At 41.7% G+C, this 14,360-nt stretch overlaps 1 protein-coding gene and 1 long non-coding RNA gene across 3 annotated transcripts in view; one reads left to right on the top strand and one right to left on the bottom strand.

The window, feature by feature from the left end:
* Positions 1–450, top strand: part of LOC148190344 (uncharacterized) — a 78,813-nt gene extending 78,363 nt beyond the window's left edge. Inside the window, exon 4 of the long non-coding RNA XR_015778709.1 lies at positions 163–450. This is a non-coding gene — a long non-coding RNA (uncharacterized LOC148190344). The remainder of the gene's footprint in view (positions 1–162) is intronic.
* Positions 1–14,360, bottom strand: part of tspan4a (tetraspanin 4a) — a 203,068-nt gene that overhangs the window by 106,074 nt on the left and 82,634 nt on the right. The gene's annotated exons all lie outside the window — the stretch shown is intronic.

The following is a 14,360-nucleotide window of genomic DNA, read 5'->3' as shown; positions in this document are numbered from 1 at the left end:
CTGAAAAATAAAGTACAGAACCACAAAACCGGCACGGAAGCTAAGAGTTGTGCTGCTGTGAACGGAGCCACAGCAAGACACATTTAGCCACATAAAAATATCAATTTGAGTTGAAGTGTTCACTGTGTTTGAATATTTTCTCCTCTTTACCTTCCACAACAGCTGATGGAGGCAGCGGTAAACCAGCAGCTCTGCCATTCAGTGGAGTAAAATGACTGTTTTTTTCAGTGGAGTCTGATGTGTTTGATATGACGGCTTGATTTTGATTTGTTTAGGTGGCATAAAACTAATCAATGAAAGCCCAATTTGCTCAGCGCTGTTTGATAATATATATGTAACATGATGGTTTTCTATCTCAAATTTATTGTAAATAAATAACTATGATTGTGATTCAGTCTATATTATATCACGGACTGTATAAAAAATGTAGGTTTATAGCAACTAGCTGAAAGGGAGCATATCTCCACCTGCCGGACACACTTCTGTCAATAAACTGATTCTCCCCCACTGCTTATATACTGGGACAAGGACAGTCGTCCAATTAAATGGCCTAATCGAGCTATGACCGTAGCTCAACAAACTGTTCATGTACTGTTCAGGTACTGAGTAAACGTATTTTAAATACCGCTATCTGCTGAGTGTCTGGGCCCCTATTCTCGAGTCTCAGATAACCTATCAGGGCGTCCAATTTCACATCTCTATAGGTATTCTACCTGCGTCTTAACTGCTCCAGCTGGTGCAGCTGGTCTTCTTCCACTTCATTTTCTCCCAGTATGTAAATCAAAAGGTATTTAACGTAGCGGGTCGAACTGTGCGCCTGCACGTTTATTTCCAAGGTGCTATGTGTGTGTGAGCATGTGTGTGTTTGAGGATTACATTCTGTTTATCGTCCAAATGAAATAGAAATTCTCACCACATTAAGATACCCATTACCAAACACATGTGGGATGGAAGCTCAGTGAATGTAAGAACATTACAGACGTATGTTGCCCATCCAGAGTCCATATGTACACATTTTTCATGCAAAGAGGAGGATAAATCTGCCTTGAAAGTATATTCAGAGTGCCATTTTCTAGTTTCTTAGAAGATGGATTTTTAACCTTGGCTTCTCAGCTGGGGCGCACCGCATCTCTACTAAATTATCTATCTGTGCTCTTCACAGAATTGCAAAAAGACATCTGTACTCAGATACTTAATATCTTCCAATCTATTAGGAGGGTGCAGTGTGATAAAAGAAATATACTTCCCCTCAGGTGTTTTGATGTTCAGTGATAAAATCGCACTGTAGCAGCTCTCACACAAGCCAAAGCTGAGAAATGTTTCTGTGAAGCCTCCGCTGTGTTGTAAAGCCTCCTGCCGTCATTTTCTCACTCCCACTCCCTAAGTCTGGAGCACATTAAAATACTCATTTGGGCTGGAGGCATTGTCTAAATCTGGCATTTCTTGCCAAGATGAGAATGGGCTGAACCTGCAGGGTGTTTGGCTGGAGGCTCGCGTCTCCCTCGACAGGTACAATGCTCGATAAAACTCCTGATCTCCATTCACTGCCCTGGATTAGGTGCTTCTTATTACATCATTTTCTCTGCGCTGTGGTAACACGGGGACTCAAAGAAAGCAGTCCTAGCCGAAAAACTGACTCCTGTTTTGGACATCCTCACCTGGCCTTATGGAAGTTGACTGTGCAAAGCTTTTCCATACGAGTTCTCCAAATTCAATGACAAACTACTTTGCTTGTGACTGCCCTTCAGAACTACACATGTAAGCGTTTTCTGAATTGGTGCCACGATCAAATGGACTAAAATTAAGGGCCGTGACATGCAAAGACAGTAGACAGCTTTTGGTAAATGCAGCAGCTGTTGGTAAGCTTCTGTCGCCCCAGTTTTTGCAGTGTGTCGGGCACTGCTGGCATTCTGCAGCCAATGTCGGCTGTATTTTTGGCTGATTCAGCATGTTGATTCAGCGTCGGAGAAAAGCAAAACGGAAATTAAGAAAGCAAACAACATTTTTTTAGTTATTGAGCTCCTTAGCAGAAACAGTTCGTAATTGCTTGTGTTAATGTTCACTAACACACGGTAAATGTTCTTGGTTCTCCTGACTATCTGTCGTTAGAGTCTTGAATCTGTCGGTCTGCCAGTTTCCCTTTTTGAATGACGGAGACAGACCACCACCTGCTGATATGTAGGGATGGGGATCGTCACTGCTTCCTGACTCAATTCAAATCCTGATTCTATTCGATATGATATCGATTCGATTTGGGATATTTCAGTACAATAACTATTTTGCTTGCAGGTGAAAGAGATACTCAAAGAATTATTGTAAAAAAGAATAAATTCAGAACAGAATATTTGACTATTTTATACCTAAATGTTTCTCAAGCAGTAATGGTGATATTAAAATGGCAATATCACGATATAAACTCTCACTGGAAACCGCTGAAGTCAGATCTTATCAACATTACGGCCTTTGATCATTTATTGCAGCGGGGCCCTTTTAATACAAGCAACATTAACAGGGTTAAAGCTTTATACATTACAGGGAATTAAATATATTAAAAGGCTGATCTGGGATGAATTGATATTTTGGAGTTATTTCTTCTCATGCAGGCGCAGGATGTTTGTGGTGTGTTCATGTGCAACTTTTTGGTTGAGTCACATGCGACATGAGGTGATGCAACACTCTGCCTTTGTCGCCACTTGTTCGACATCACACTTGACATCTGTTTGGTGTGTCTGGGTCTTAACACGAGGCAGGTTTCCATTAATCCCCAAATTGTGCATAATTGAGATTGCGAACCTAAAATATGCCAAATGGAAACACGTCCATTTTATAAAAAAACTCCCATTTATCACATAAAAGTTGATACACTTGCATGAGTTGGTATTTTAGACTATTCGAAAAAGCCATAGTTTGTAAAACTGCAATGGAAACAATTTTTTCATACAACAAAGAGTCACATGACATTCTAAAAAACATGGCACGGTATGTGTGAACGGAGGACGAAGCTGAAATCTTCTTAAGTCCTATACCAGAAAAAGAAATTAAGGCAATAAAAAGTTGAGCAGCAAGTTTTGAATCCACAATTCCTCTGTGAAATTGTGGGCTATCAGCTCCCAAAAATCCCTCATACGTGGCCGCTCCCACGTATAAGGGGCTCGCCTTTCCATAACACGCCTACGTCGCCTTCAATTGGAAATAATGACGGCGAGTGTGGTGACTGCAGTAGAAATAAAGCTGCTGATGTTTTGAGCATCCATCTCCACGCTTTTTAGAAGGTTATTGCTTCAGGTTTAGGTTAAGTTTATTTTAAAAGGGACTGTGCAGATTAATAAATACACAGGTTTTCATCTGTAGTCCCTTGGCCAAGATGTTACTCAAAGCTAAAGTCAAAAACAGCAAAGCAAAAGAACAGAGAAAAAGGGCATACAGTTTAAAAGATGTCTTTAAACCATCAGCAAGAGAAGGAAAAACAAAACAAACAGAAAAAAACATTTAAAGACTATAGAATATACAAATTCTGAGAGCACTATTAAAGCACTATCGCAGGAGGAGGAGGCGCATAACATCACTCAGTGGAAATGCAGTCACCAAGTGTGTTTTATCAATATTTTGAAAATATTGCTGAAGTTTTGCACAAATGTGTAATGGAAACCTGCCTACTGTTACAAATCACCCCGACCTCCTCCCTGCGCCGACTTTCAGGCTCTATAACGTCCAACTTCCTCTTGTGCTCCCAACAGACAAAAGTGGCAATTATTACAGCGGCTAGAGGACTTTGCTACTTGAGTGTGAACATTTTTTGGACATCTGCTGCAAGAACTGATGCTGTTGTTTTTCTTTGGAGCACAGTCTCATATTTTCAGCTTGTTCTGGTGCTGAAGACAGGAATCAACAGTCCGTTTTATGCTGATAGGTCTGCTCCTCTGGGAGACCACCAGAGCCAACACATCCTGGTGCAAAAAGCCTGTAGCCTCCAGTGAATCTAAAAACACAAACTGCCAAGTCTCTTCCAATACCTGCCCCTGCATCCTCGTCCGCCCCGCCACCCCCCACCCCCCACCCGCCTTCACATTCATTCATATTCTAAACACAGTCATCATCAGACAGAGCGAGTACAAGCGCAGCACAATCATCTACATTTTTCTGTTACTTGATGCCCATCAGAACTGCAAAGACAGGGTGCGCCCTGCATTTACATCCTGCGTAAGGTTGTTCAAAGTGCAGACATCATGGCGCATTTCTAAAGACTAAAAGAGGAGGAGGAGGAGGAGGAAGGAGGCTTGATACCAGAGCTTATTGGCTTCGTGTTCTCCTTCCATTACACCGATGCTGATGTCTGTGCACTCGATAAGCCTCTGGAATGATAGTTTTAGAGAAGCTGGGTCACCAGAAGTCTGTAACACATTGCAGAGCCGAAAAACACTGCCCTCTCCGACCCTCTATAAATAAACTGGCAGAGAATGGAAGACCCGGGGAAGATGGTGAGAGGAAGAGGGAGGGAGAGAGGGAGGGTGAGACACTGCAAAGGGTAATCAATAAATCTCTAATCTCTTGAGTATTCTCTCCTCCCCTATCCCTCTGTGCAGCCAGGAGCACACACACACACACAAACACTGATGCTCACACACACGGACCTCCAGCTGCCTGCAGGTCTGCTCTCATTATATCGACTGGGATTGGGAGGAGACTGATTTGTTGCAGCGGCGCCTGGTTTGTCAGACGTGGTGACAGCAGTCATCAAGTCCCAGGGCAAAGTCAGAGTAGAGTTACCGGCTCACACACAGCTAATATACGTCTGCTTATTTCCCTAACACCGGGTGCTAAAACTGTCCCTTAAATCATGCGTCGTACATGTGCAGAAACACATTACCGTTGTCTTATTTAATGTAATGCATGCTTATTTTATGACTTAATAAATGTTGGAGTCTTTCCTCCGAATAAAGGGAGAGAAGCCGTGTCATTTGACCTGCAGAGATTGCTTTCTCATGCCCTAAATTGCAGACTCGGTTTCAAAGCCGTAGAAATCATCAAGCCTCTCATTTGTGAAATTTCCTCAATTTCTGAGCAGCCATTCTTGAATTCATTAAGGAGGAATCATATTGAGGTAAATTACCCTCAGTCCCCGGTTCCCTCAAGTGTTGTCTGATCTTAATGCGCCCTCATTTGAGAACAGGTTCTGCGTGCTCGAGTCACTTTGCCATATGCACACGAGTACATAAAGCTCCCCGAGGATACTGGATGTATCGGATAATGATAATAATAAAGGTACCCAACACACAAACATAAAGAATAGTGACTATCTCATAAGGAAAAAACAACTCCTTTAACTCCCTGCCTTTATGATAACTTTAACCCTCCGAGTAAGCTGTTATCGTTTGTTCTAACACTCTTTTTCAGGGCTTTTATCACATCTATTAATATATTTATCACTTAGGGGATGTATTTTAGGTGCAATAAAGTAACAAGCAGAGACAGCTATTAAAGTGTAGTGACTGTGGAGCAGGTTTTGTTCCCAAAGAACTATCACTTTGAATTTTAGCTTTGATTTTTGTCATTATGTGACATAAAAAGAACATAAAATAAGTAGATATCTCAATAAAAGTCTTAAGTGGTACTGATGTAAGCTAAACTTTAAGTTTATACTGAATAATTTGATGATATGTTCCAATGTTAATTTTGTTTAACCTAAAAAAAAAACAGTTGTTTTTTTTCAATGGCGAAGATAAGACATTGGCAATAGACAAAAAAGACTGTGATAATAGAAAGTAAGATGAATTTTGTGTCATTTTCTTTGACGGAAAGAGACGGGATGAAAATGTTGGTGGAGGACAGGATGATACATTATTTAATGAAGTATTATAAAAATGTTTTACACTTGAAAGCAGATAACTGCTTCTAATGCCATATGAGCGGTTTGAGATTGGACCATCAACGGGCTGTTAACTCCAGTAATTAGTCAGCACCAGGATGTTTTACTAGACTGCAAAACACTCACACTGGAGCAGTGCCAGCTGTCACGAGTTGTGAGCTGTGATTTGGCAGGAAGTAAGCAGCTGTGTGTGTTTCTGACCAACACGTTCTCATCACATTTCGCCGCTTCGTCAGTGGACTTCCACGTCTACAGACTACGCTCTGGGTATCCTTCTGTGTCTTTTGTTGACGTACTGGGATGTTGCTACTGACAATGTCAACAAAAGCACGTGGTTGTTTTGAGGCAACAAGGGAACATGGTAAACAAAAAAAACAGACTCCTCCATGAAAGTCTGAGGTTGGATCCATCCAGCTGCACATCATGCTGCTGTGGCAGGCGCTGTCTAGTTATCCACGGACAAAGAATAACGCCGTGACCGTTTCTGTTCGATGGCGTTCTCAGCTGATGCTGTCTGGCGGCATATCATACAGCAGCGAAAGGTGGCTTTTGGCGTCAGAATCTTATGCTGAAATAACGATATTTGACGGCTTTAGAATAAGAACTGCCTGGTCTAGCTTTTGATGGTGGAGCTGCTGGATGGATTTGTGAAGTTTGTTAGTTGCAGTGGTAGCTGTTTGCAGCTAGCTCCGCTTTTTAGTCAGTAAACAGCAGCAGAGAAAGTGGCCAGCAGCACATCAGCGCTCCGCAGGAAAGTTTAGCTTTAATCATCAGCTCCATGAGAGGACACGCAAGTTCAAACCTTCAGACTAGGTTTCAAGGATTCATGCTGAAATAAAGTTATTTCTGTCCGTCTCAACAGTGACATCGATAAGTTAGAGTTTACAAAACGTTAGTTGCCTCAAACCCGTTATTTGTGGTGTTGAAGTGTTTGAGACCATAAACAGAGAAATGTTGAGAAATGTAAATCATCCCTTTAACCTTCCAAAACTCTGCCAGAGAAATGCAAAGTTGTAGAAAAATTATGTGTAAATGAATCTTTCATTTCTTACACCTGTTTGTCACCTTGATTCTAAATTGTGATACCTGTATTAGCCTACCTGGATTACTTTAAAGAGAAATATATTAAATAATATAATAATAAATATTCTGACAAAAAGTTGACTTTGTCGACTAAAACTATTAAGTATTTTTATCTAAAGACTAAGACCAAAACTAAAACAGCTGCCAAAATTTACACTGATATGTTCATGAAAATATGTTATATCATATTTACTCATTTCAAACGTAAAAAAATATTTTGGGTGCTGTAGAGTGGGGAAGAAAACAAGACTCTACACACTTGAGTCAGTTGCAAATGTCTGATAATAAAAAAAAATCAGGCTTTCTGTGTGCAGACTTTCATACTATTTGTCACAAACAAATCCAGCACCTTATAATGGGACCAAGTGGAGCACACCGGTGCTATTTTTCTGCAAGGACACATGGAAAACGCAGTTCAGCACCCAGATCCAAATACAGAAAAAAAGCCAGAGAAATAAAAAGCATTTTGGAGGCGTAAACATAAATCGATGTCAAAGCAATCAGGCAATCAAGACATCAGTAAGATAAAAAAACGTTGACAAAATAAAAGGGAGGGATTTATTGCACTGCAATCAGGACAACCGTCATCAAGTGCAGTATCTAAAACACTCAAACACTCAATACCCTCAGTCTATAACATTATATTATATATTACATTGTAGCATTTGAGCCCTGAGGGTGTAAAGAGCCTCATATATTTTTCTAATAGACAAGTGCAAGTGGTGAACAATGGCCAAATCTAATGAGGAGGACATTTTAATGAACAGCTAAATTGCAAAAATAGCCTTAGACATCACAGGGTTAACCTCTTCAGCACATCATTCATTAAGTGCATTTTTCAGACCCAGAGTGCTTCAGATTAAATTGTACTGAGTTCCCAGGATACCAAATAGATGCATCAATACAAAAGATAAAACCTCAATTAAGGCGTTAAATAGCTTCACTGCAGCAAGAACGCTGATTCAAAATAAATATGTGACTGTTGAGAAAATGTTTAATCTGACTCTGAACTAGAAATTTCACCTTTAATATCGGGGCTCAGGTGGTTGATCCACCGTGGACCGCTGCAGTAACATACCGGACCTTTCTTCATATTGACGGATGAAGAAAATAGACGTCTGCGTCATTAAGTATTAAGAGAGGATATTTAAGGAGGATGCTGTAATGAAAACACATCCTCTGTGTCCGTCTGCTCTCATATTCTTCATACAGTATACAACGTTTTTCACAAATGCAACAAAACTCCCTGCAGGAAGTTGTCCACACCTTTGAGTCCGCCCTCTGATACTGGATTCGGTTTTGTGTGTGCGTATAAATGTTTATTCAGATTGATCTGGTCTTGTTTTTGTCTTAATGCTAATGTTTGATTAGATCAGCGTGTGCATGGTGAATATTGGGATAATTGGGAATATTCATGTTTAAAATTAACTGATAAGTATTCACTTCCTCCTACTCCTTTTCATACATGAAGGACTTAAGTCTGTTTTCTGAATATGTCAGACGGGCTTTCTGGTGTTGTTTTTCTTGCTTATATTTGATTTTGTTCTCCTCTACGGACTAAAGCCGCGGTCAGGCTGTAGTCACGCTGTGTGCTGCAACCAGTGAGAAGTAATAAAAGCAATGGTTGGTGCTATAGACAAGATAGATGCAGCTATCGAGGCTGTTCTAAGTCCACAAGTCTTCTCAACATTACTGGACATTGTTGTGTCCGATTCATCCCCAACCAGGGCTCAGATAATAGTCCGAATCTGAAACAAATCCTTCGTTGAATGCTCTCTTTTCTAACTTTTAAACATCATTTAGCTTGAAAACCTCATAGTTCCTTTAAAGAACTCCTCAACATCCTTTTTTTTTTTTACTTTGCTCCTCTCCACTTTCAAAACCTCCCCTAAAGGGTTTGTGGTGTTTAAATGGAGTGTAATACTCCACCTTTTCGGTGCACCACAGGTGTACGCAGCCGACATTTATGTACGGACCCACAGTGGACTTAAAATGACGTTAGATTCGGGTGGATATGTCGGTCTGTTGTTAAGGGTAAATCAAATCTTCCTCCCCTGAAATCAGGTTGAGAAATCTGTCTGATATCAGGAAAAGCAGGAACAATAAAGACGTAAAAATAAAACAATCAGCGATGTTTAGATTTTCACTGAGCAAGCAACAAAAGCCACTAAGTGTCTGCAAAGCCATCCTTGAATTTAATTGTAAACTGTTAAATTGGTGGGAGTTAATGTCTCTGGAAACGAAGGACATCAGGAGGGAGCGCTGTTTGGACTTTAAGGTGCAGCAGGTGCCATAAAATGCCCTCATATACCTCAGACTTTATACGACTGTGCAGAGCAATCAGCAGACCTAATGACTCCCCCGAGACGGACGCTCACTCCAGCACAGATCCGCCCCCGCGTTTAACAGTGGCAGCAGACATTGACAGCCGGAGTTAAAGCTGTTTTCTATAACCATGAGTCTGTGTGGATGTAAGAAAAGCTCATCAGAGCATGTTAACTGTTTCCAGCGTGCTGCCGACCAGGTTTAACGTTCACCTTGGATATGAGTGATTTCTGAATGGCAGACCTGTAACACAGGGTGGCTTTTTGAGGTCACAGTGTACTGTATGTTCTCTTGTTCAGAACAGGAAGTCCTCATATGTCAACAACAAACGAGACTGAAACCACCGACATGGCCTCACATGAGTTTATGTCGCCTAAGCAATCCGTTAATCTGAATGAAGTCACTCGAAGAAGCAAAGTAAAAATGTGCCAAGCTTTAGTGTCGAGTACAGCTTTGATGAACATTTCAAAATATGCAAAATTCTGACCACATTCCCAGCTTGTACGATTATTATCATATCTGTACGCTAATTTTGCTCTCCGCACGATGTACGATCAATAATGCCCATATTCCAAAAATGTAAGATAAGTTCTTAGTACAGGGCAACCTGTACATGAAGAGACACAACGAAGTGGGCCTGGAGCAACATCACAATCTCGAAATAGCTTCAAACACATTTTTTTGCTGATAAACCTCATTTGATCTGATATTTGACATAGCAGTTAGTGAATCTTTGAAGCTGGGACTTTATGGCACGTCCATGAACACAGAACAGAACAGGCAACAGCAGCAGATGGTGTTTTCTGAAATTACACATTATGAGCATTAAGCATTATTATTATTGGTTAGAATTAGTGCACAACAGAAATGTAACATTTCCTCAATATATATATATATATTTGTGTGTGTGTGTTTCATATTTTCCCAAATCTTGCCTGTCATTGCCTGTTTTCAAAAGAAATCAAATCAATTCGCTGAGGTTTCAAAGGGTCAAATAGCTGTGGAAACGAGTCTTGACGCAGCAAAAAACCAAACAACAAACAAAACGAAAGAACCGATGACGATCCAGGTTTCAAAGGGTTAAGCATATATATCTGCTGTGGCTGCATTGTTAGGTGATAAAATAACATTTAATGATCCCAAGCAGGTTATTTTTGTTGTTGCAGCAGCACAAAAAGTTTAACAAAAGGAAATGATTAGATGTTATTAAAACAAAAACAAGACAGGAAAAACCATACATGTGCCATCGGATATGTGGTGAAACACGCCTGCACAAAGTGTTTGTGATACAAAGAGTGAAAAATAAGAAACAATCGAAGTAGCGAGAGCGTCTGCAACACGTTACCTCTCAGTGCTGGAAGTATATTACAGGCTACTACAGTGGACGTAACCATCTTTGAACGATACGCAAATTCTCCAACTTTGGAAAAACTGGATGTTTTTGTATTCCTCCCACTCGGCCAACATCGTTTGAACGCAGCATTATCTCTTCAGCCGCCGTAGTTTGCCAACTTGCTATTCAAGTAATCACTCTGAACACCACCTGTTTCACAACACGCACAAATGAATCTCGCTGTCCCTTTTTCTTGTGACCAAACTGAAAGACTTTTTATTTCTTTTTTTTGCAACAACAAAACAATGTCACACTGTTTCTGCCTCTGAGACTGAAGGCAGTCATCACTCTCTCCACCGCAGGAGCTCGTTTGTCAGTAAAAACGTAAAAATAAGTCATTTGAAGTGTTTGAAGGAACAAATGGTGCTGTCATTCTTCGCCGGTGCGGACAGGCTCAATTATCACACATCAGAAGAGATCAGGATCTGTCCTGTCGAATATCTCCAAGCACATGACATGAAGATGTGAAATGTTTTTACAGCTTTTTTTTTTGTTATAATTAGTCCCTTTAGATTTACGCATAAAAGAGACGATTGTTACAAGTCTTTTTAAGCTGACACTTCCTGCTAGTTAACATTCGGCGGGAACTGATTTTCCTGTCTGTGTCGCTGTGATTCAGTGACTTCAAAGTTAGAATTCCTTTGTCATGATTTGGTATTTCCATAAATTGGTCCTCTTTTGCACACGTGTGCACACGCGCGCACGCACACACACACACACACACACACACACACACACACACACACACACACACACACACGCATCTAACAGGAAACAGGAGTGCGGTATTTCACAAAGCAGATGCCTTCTCTATTTTCCAATAATGGCCCCATATTCCCACTCAGCCTGCTAATATGCCTTCTAGTGCATTCAGGTGGTACTAACGACCCATTGAAATGGCAATACTTGCACTGTGTGTGCAACACCGTCGAAATAATTCCCCCTGAACGCAGATATGGACCAAACTGAAAGTGTCGGCCCCACACGCAGCCTCCCCGATGCTGCGCACCCTTTGTGTTCTCCTCTGATAAAGGCGCCGCGGATGAAAAACACCTCGGCAGCATGCAGCAGGGAGAAACAAATCTCTGACAGTGAAAGTATGAGATCAAACAACATGGGGAGGGGGAGTGGGAGGAAGGCGAGAGAGAGAGAGAGGGTAATAGAAAGCTCAGCGGACAGTGACCAATGAGACGTGTACGAGAGAATGGCAGTGGCATAACAAATCAGAACTGGAGGAGAGAGAAATGGAGACCAATGAGAACTGCCCTGCAGAGCAAGAGTGGCATAAATTATTAATAGGAAGAGAGAGGCGGGGAGGGGGGAAGAAAGGGGCAGCCGGTAGAGAGAGTAACAAACAGTCCCATGAGAGCGGCATGACAAAATGCAGTGGCAGGCAGCGCTACCGACGAGGACGCATGAGATGTGAGATGGAGAGAGACGGGGGGAGGGGGGCAGTGAGATGGAAATAATCAGAGAGGGTCAACAAAGCAAAGAGAGGTGACAAAAGAAGCGGTGGGCTGGTTCAATCAGACCGTTGTTAAGCAGCGGGCGGCCCTCGTGAGGCTGCGTTTACAGTATCAAATGCTCCGCAGCCTGTGTCCCAGGAACTGTGTTCGTATCAGAGGCCTCCGCTGTCATGATTTACATCGGGGAGTGAGGGTGTGGTGGTGGGTGAGTGTGTAGTGTGTCTGACCTTCTTGCAGCAGACCAGAGTCGGTGTCCTGTCACAGACCTGCAGTTAATGTGCAGGGTTTGTTTTTTTCCATCCCAGATCATTCCCTAACCTTAAAGGGAAAATTTTCCACCTCTTCTGTCTGACTGGTGTTGATGTCATATGTAGTCGATAAGGTCAAAACATTTCTCAGTGCGTGCTGTAATGACAGAGAAAGTGGCTTTTGCAGCTGCAAATTCAGACTTCTTTCTGCATCCAGCGCCGTCATTTGGCGTGAACGTGACAGAGTTACAAGCAGGAAGAGCTGCAGGCTATCTCAGCTTTGACTGCTAGCAGAGGCTGAAATAAACGAATGCAAAGCGCATTGATTTTCAGTTGGCAAGCAAGATGGATATTCACCACACTGAAGGGTCAATGTTTGTACCGAAATGATAATCTAATAAAAATCTATGCTGAGAGTCTCAACCACGTTTAGGTGTCATTTAGCGGTACACGGCTCTGCTGCTGCCGCCCAGAGTTTTGCGACGCTGTTTGCCAAACGGGACATCAGTCGATCCTCTAAACTGTCGCTTACAGCCTGTCTGCTGATAGCTCACAATGTGTCAATATTTATGAAAATAGCCATAGTTAACCAAGACGACAAACTCTTTATTTCTAACCTCGTCGTTAGTGGCAGAGCGTAACAGCCCTACACATATACACTGCGTCACCGTTTACCAGGAGGAACTTAATCACATGCTGAGGCTGCTCCATATATTTATTTTCCTGCACATCACAGCCTATTTTTTAAGTTTGTATTCAATATAATACACACAAATTAAAATTAAATGCCCTGAAACAAAATTCATGTGTGACACAAAAGGGCAATTTACTTTTTTGCCAGTGAGAAATTTGCTTGGCTGGTGGATTTTTTCATAGTTTTGGCTTTTGATGGATTATGAGCAACATTTCAGGAGTGCTCATGTTTGCTTCATGACTGCTACTGTTTTCTGTTACTTTGGACCACCTTGTAGTGATACTGCCGTGTTCCCAAATCTCTGACATTAATTTAGTGAGTAGCCTACAATATTATCATAACTGGCAGAAATGATGTCTAAACTTTGAAAATCAAGTCAATGTTTTATTTTTTCTTGCCTTTTTCAGGCTGTTCTCAGACACGGTTTCTATATTTTCTTGCATAAAGCACCAAAATTCGTACATATCCAACCGGTAACTGGTGTATTTGGGAGGGCTGCAGTCACATGACCAGTGCACTGATGGGGTTGAAGTGGCCATTAGGAGGCAGGTTGCGGTTGTGGATGAGTCACAAACACAGGTCTTTCCCTCAGGGGATCAACGCTCAGAGCCGTGTAAACTTTGAGTGACCTTTTAGTTATTTTAAGGTGCATCATCACTGTGTTTCTTTCCCTAAACCTAACCAGAGTGACTCTCCGTTAAGTATGTAACTTTACATTAAAGGGATAGTTCACCCAAAAATGAAAAACCAGTCATTATCTTCTCACCCTCATGATGATGGAAAGTCGGGAGAAGTTTTATAGTCAACAAAGCGCCGCCGGAGGTTCATGGGGAAAAGGCGTTGCACTAATCTCCCAAACAACTGAAGCAAATGGTGACCACAATTCAAACGTTAAAAAATACATAATAAAACCACAAAATGTGCACTACTGCTCGTCTGTAGTAATCCAAGTGTCCTGAATCTCCAACGTGCCAAGTTGTTTTAAAAAACGTCACTGGCGCCATGTTTTTAGCCTTGTTGTAGCCAGTAGCTCCCAGTGTGGGAGCCGCATTCACGTATGCACACACAGTGGTTTTAAATCCAACTTGTTGCTTGCTGCTAACTCCAGAAGTCTGTGTGTGTGTGTGTGTGTGTGTGTGCATGTGTGTGTGTGTGTGTGTGTGTGTGTGTGAGGCCTCCAGATAGCGTGTAAACACTGGCGTGCAGATACCCCCAGCTCTCCTTGGTCTTACGCTAGCTTGCATATGAACCTGACTCCCACACTAGGAGTTACAGACTAAAACAA

Source organism: Plectropomus leopardus, chromosome 1 (genome assembly GCF_026936395.1).
Source record: "Plectropomus leopardus strain MGB_pleo_1.0 chromosome 1, ASM2693639v1, whole genome shotgun sequence".
In the NCBI taxonomy this organism is placed as follows: domain Eukaryota; kingdom Metazoa; phylum Chordata; class Actinopteri; order Perciformes; family Serranidae; genus Plectropomus; species Plectropomus leopardus.
This window is presented reverse-complemented; position numbering and strand designations above follow the sequence as displayed.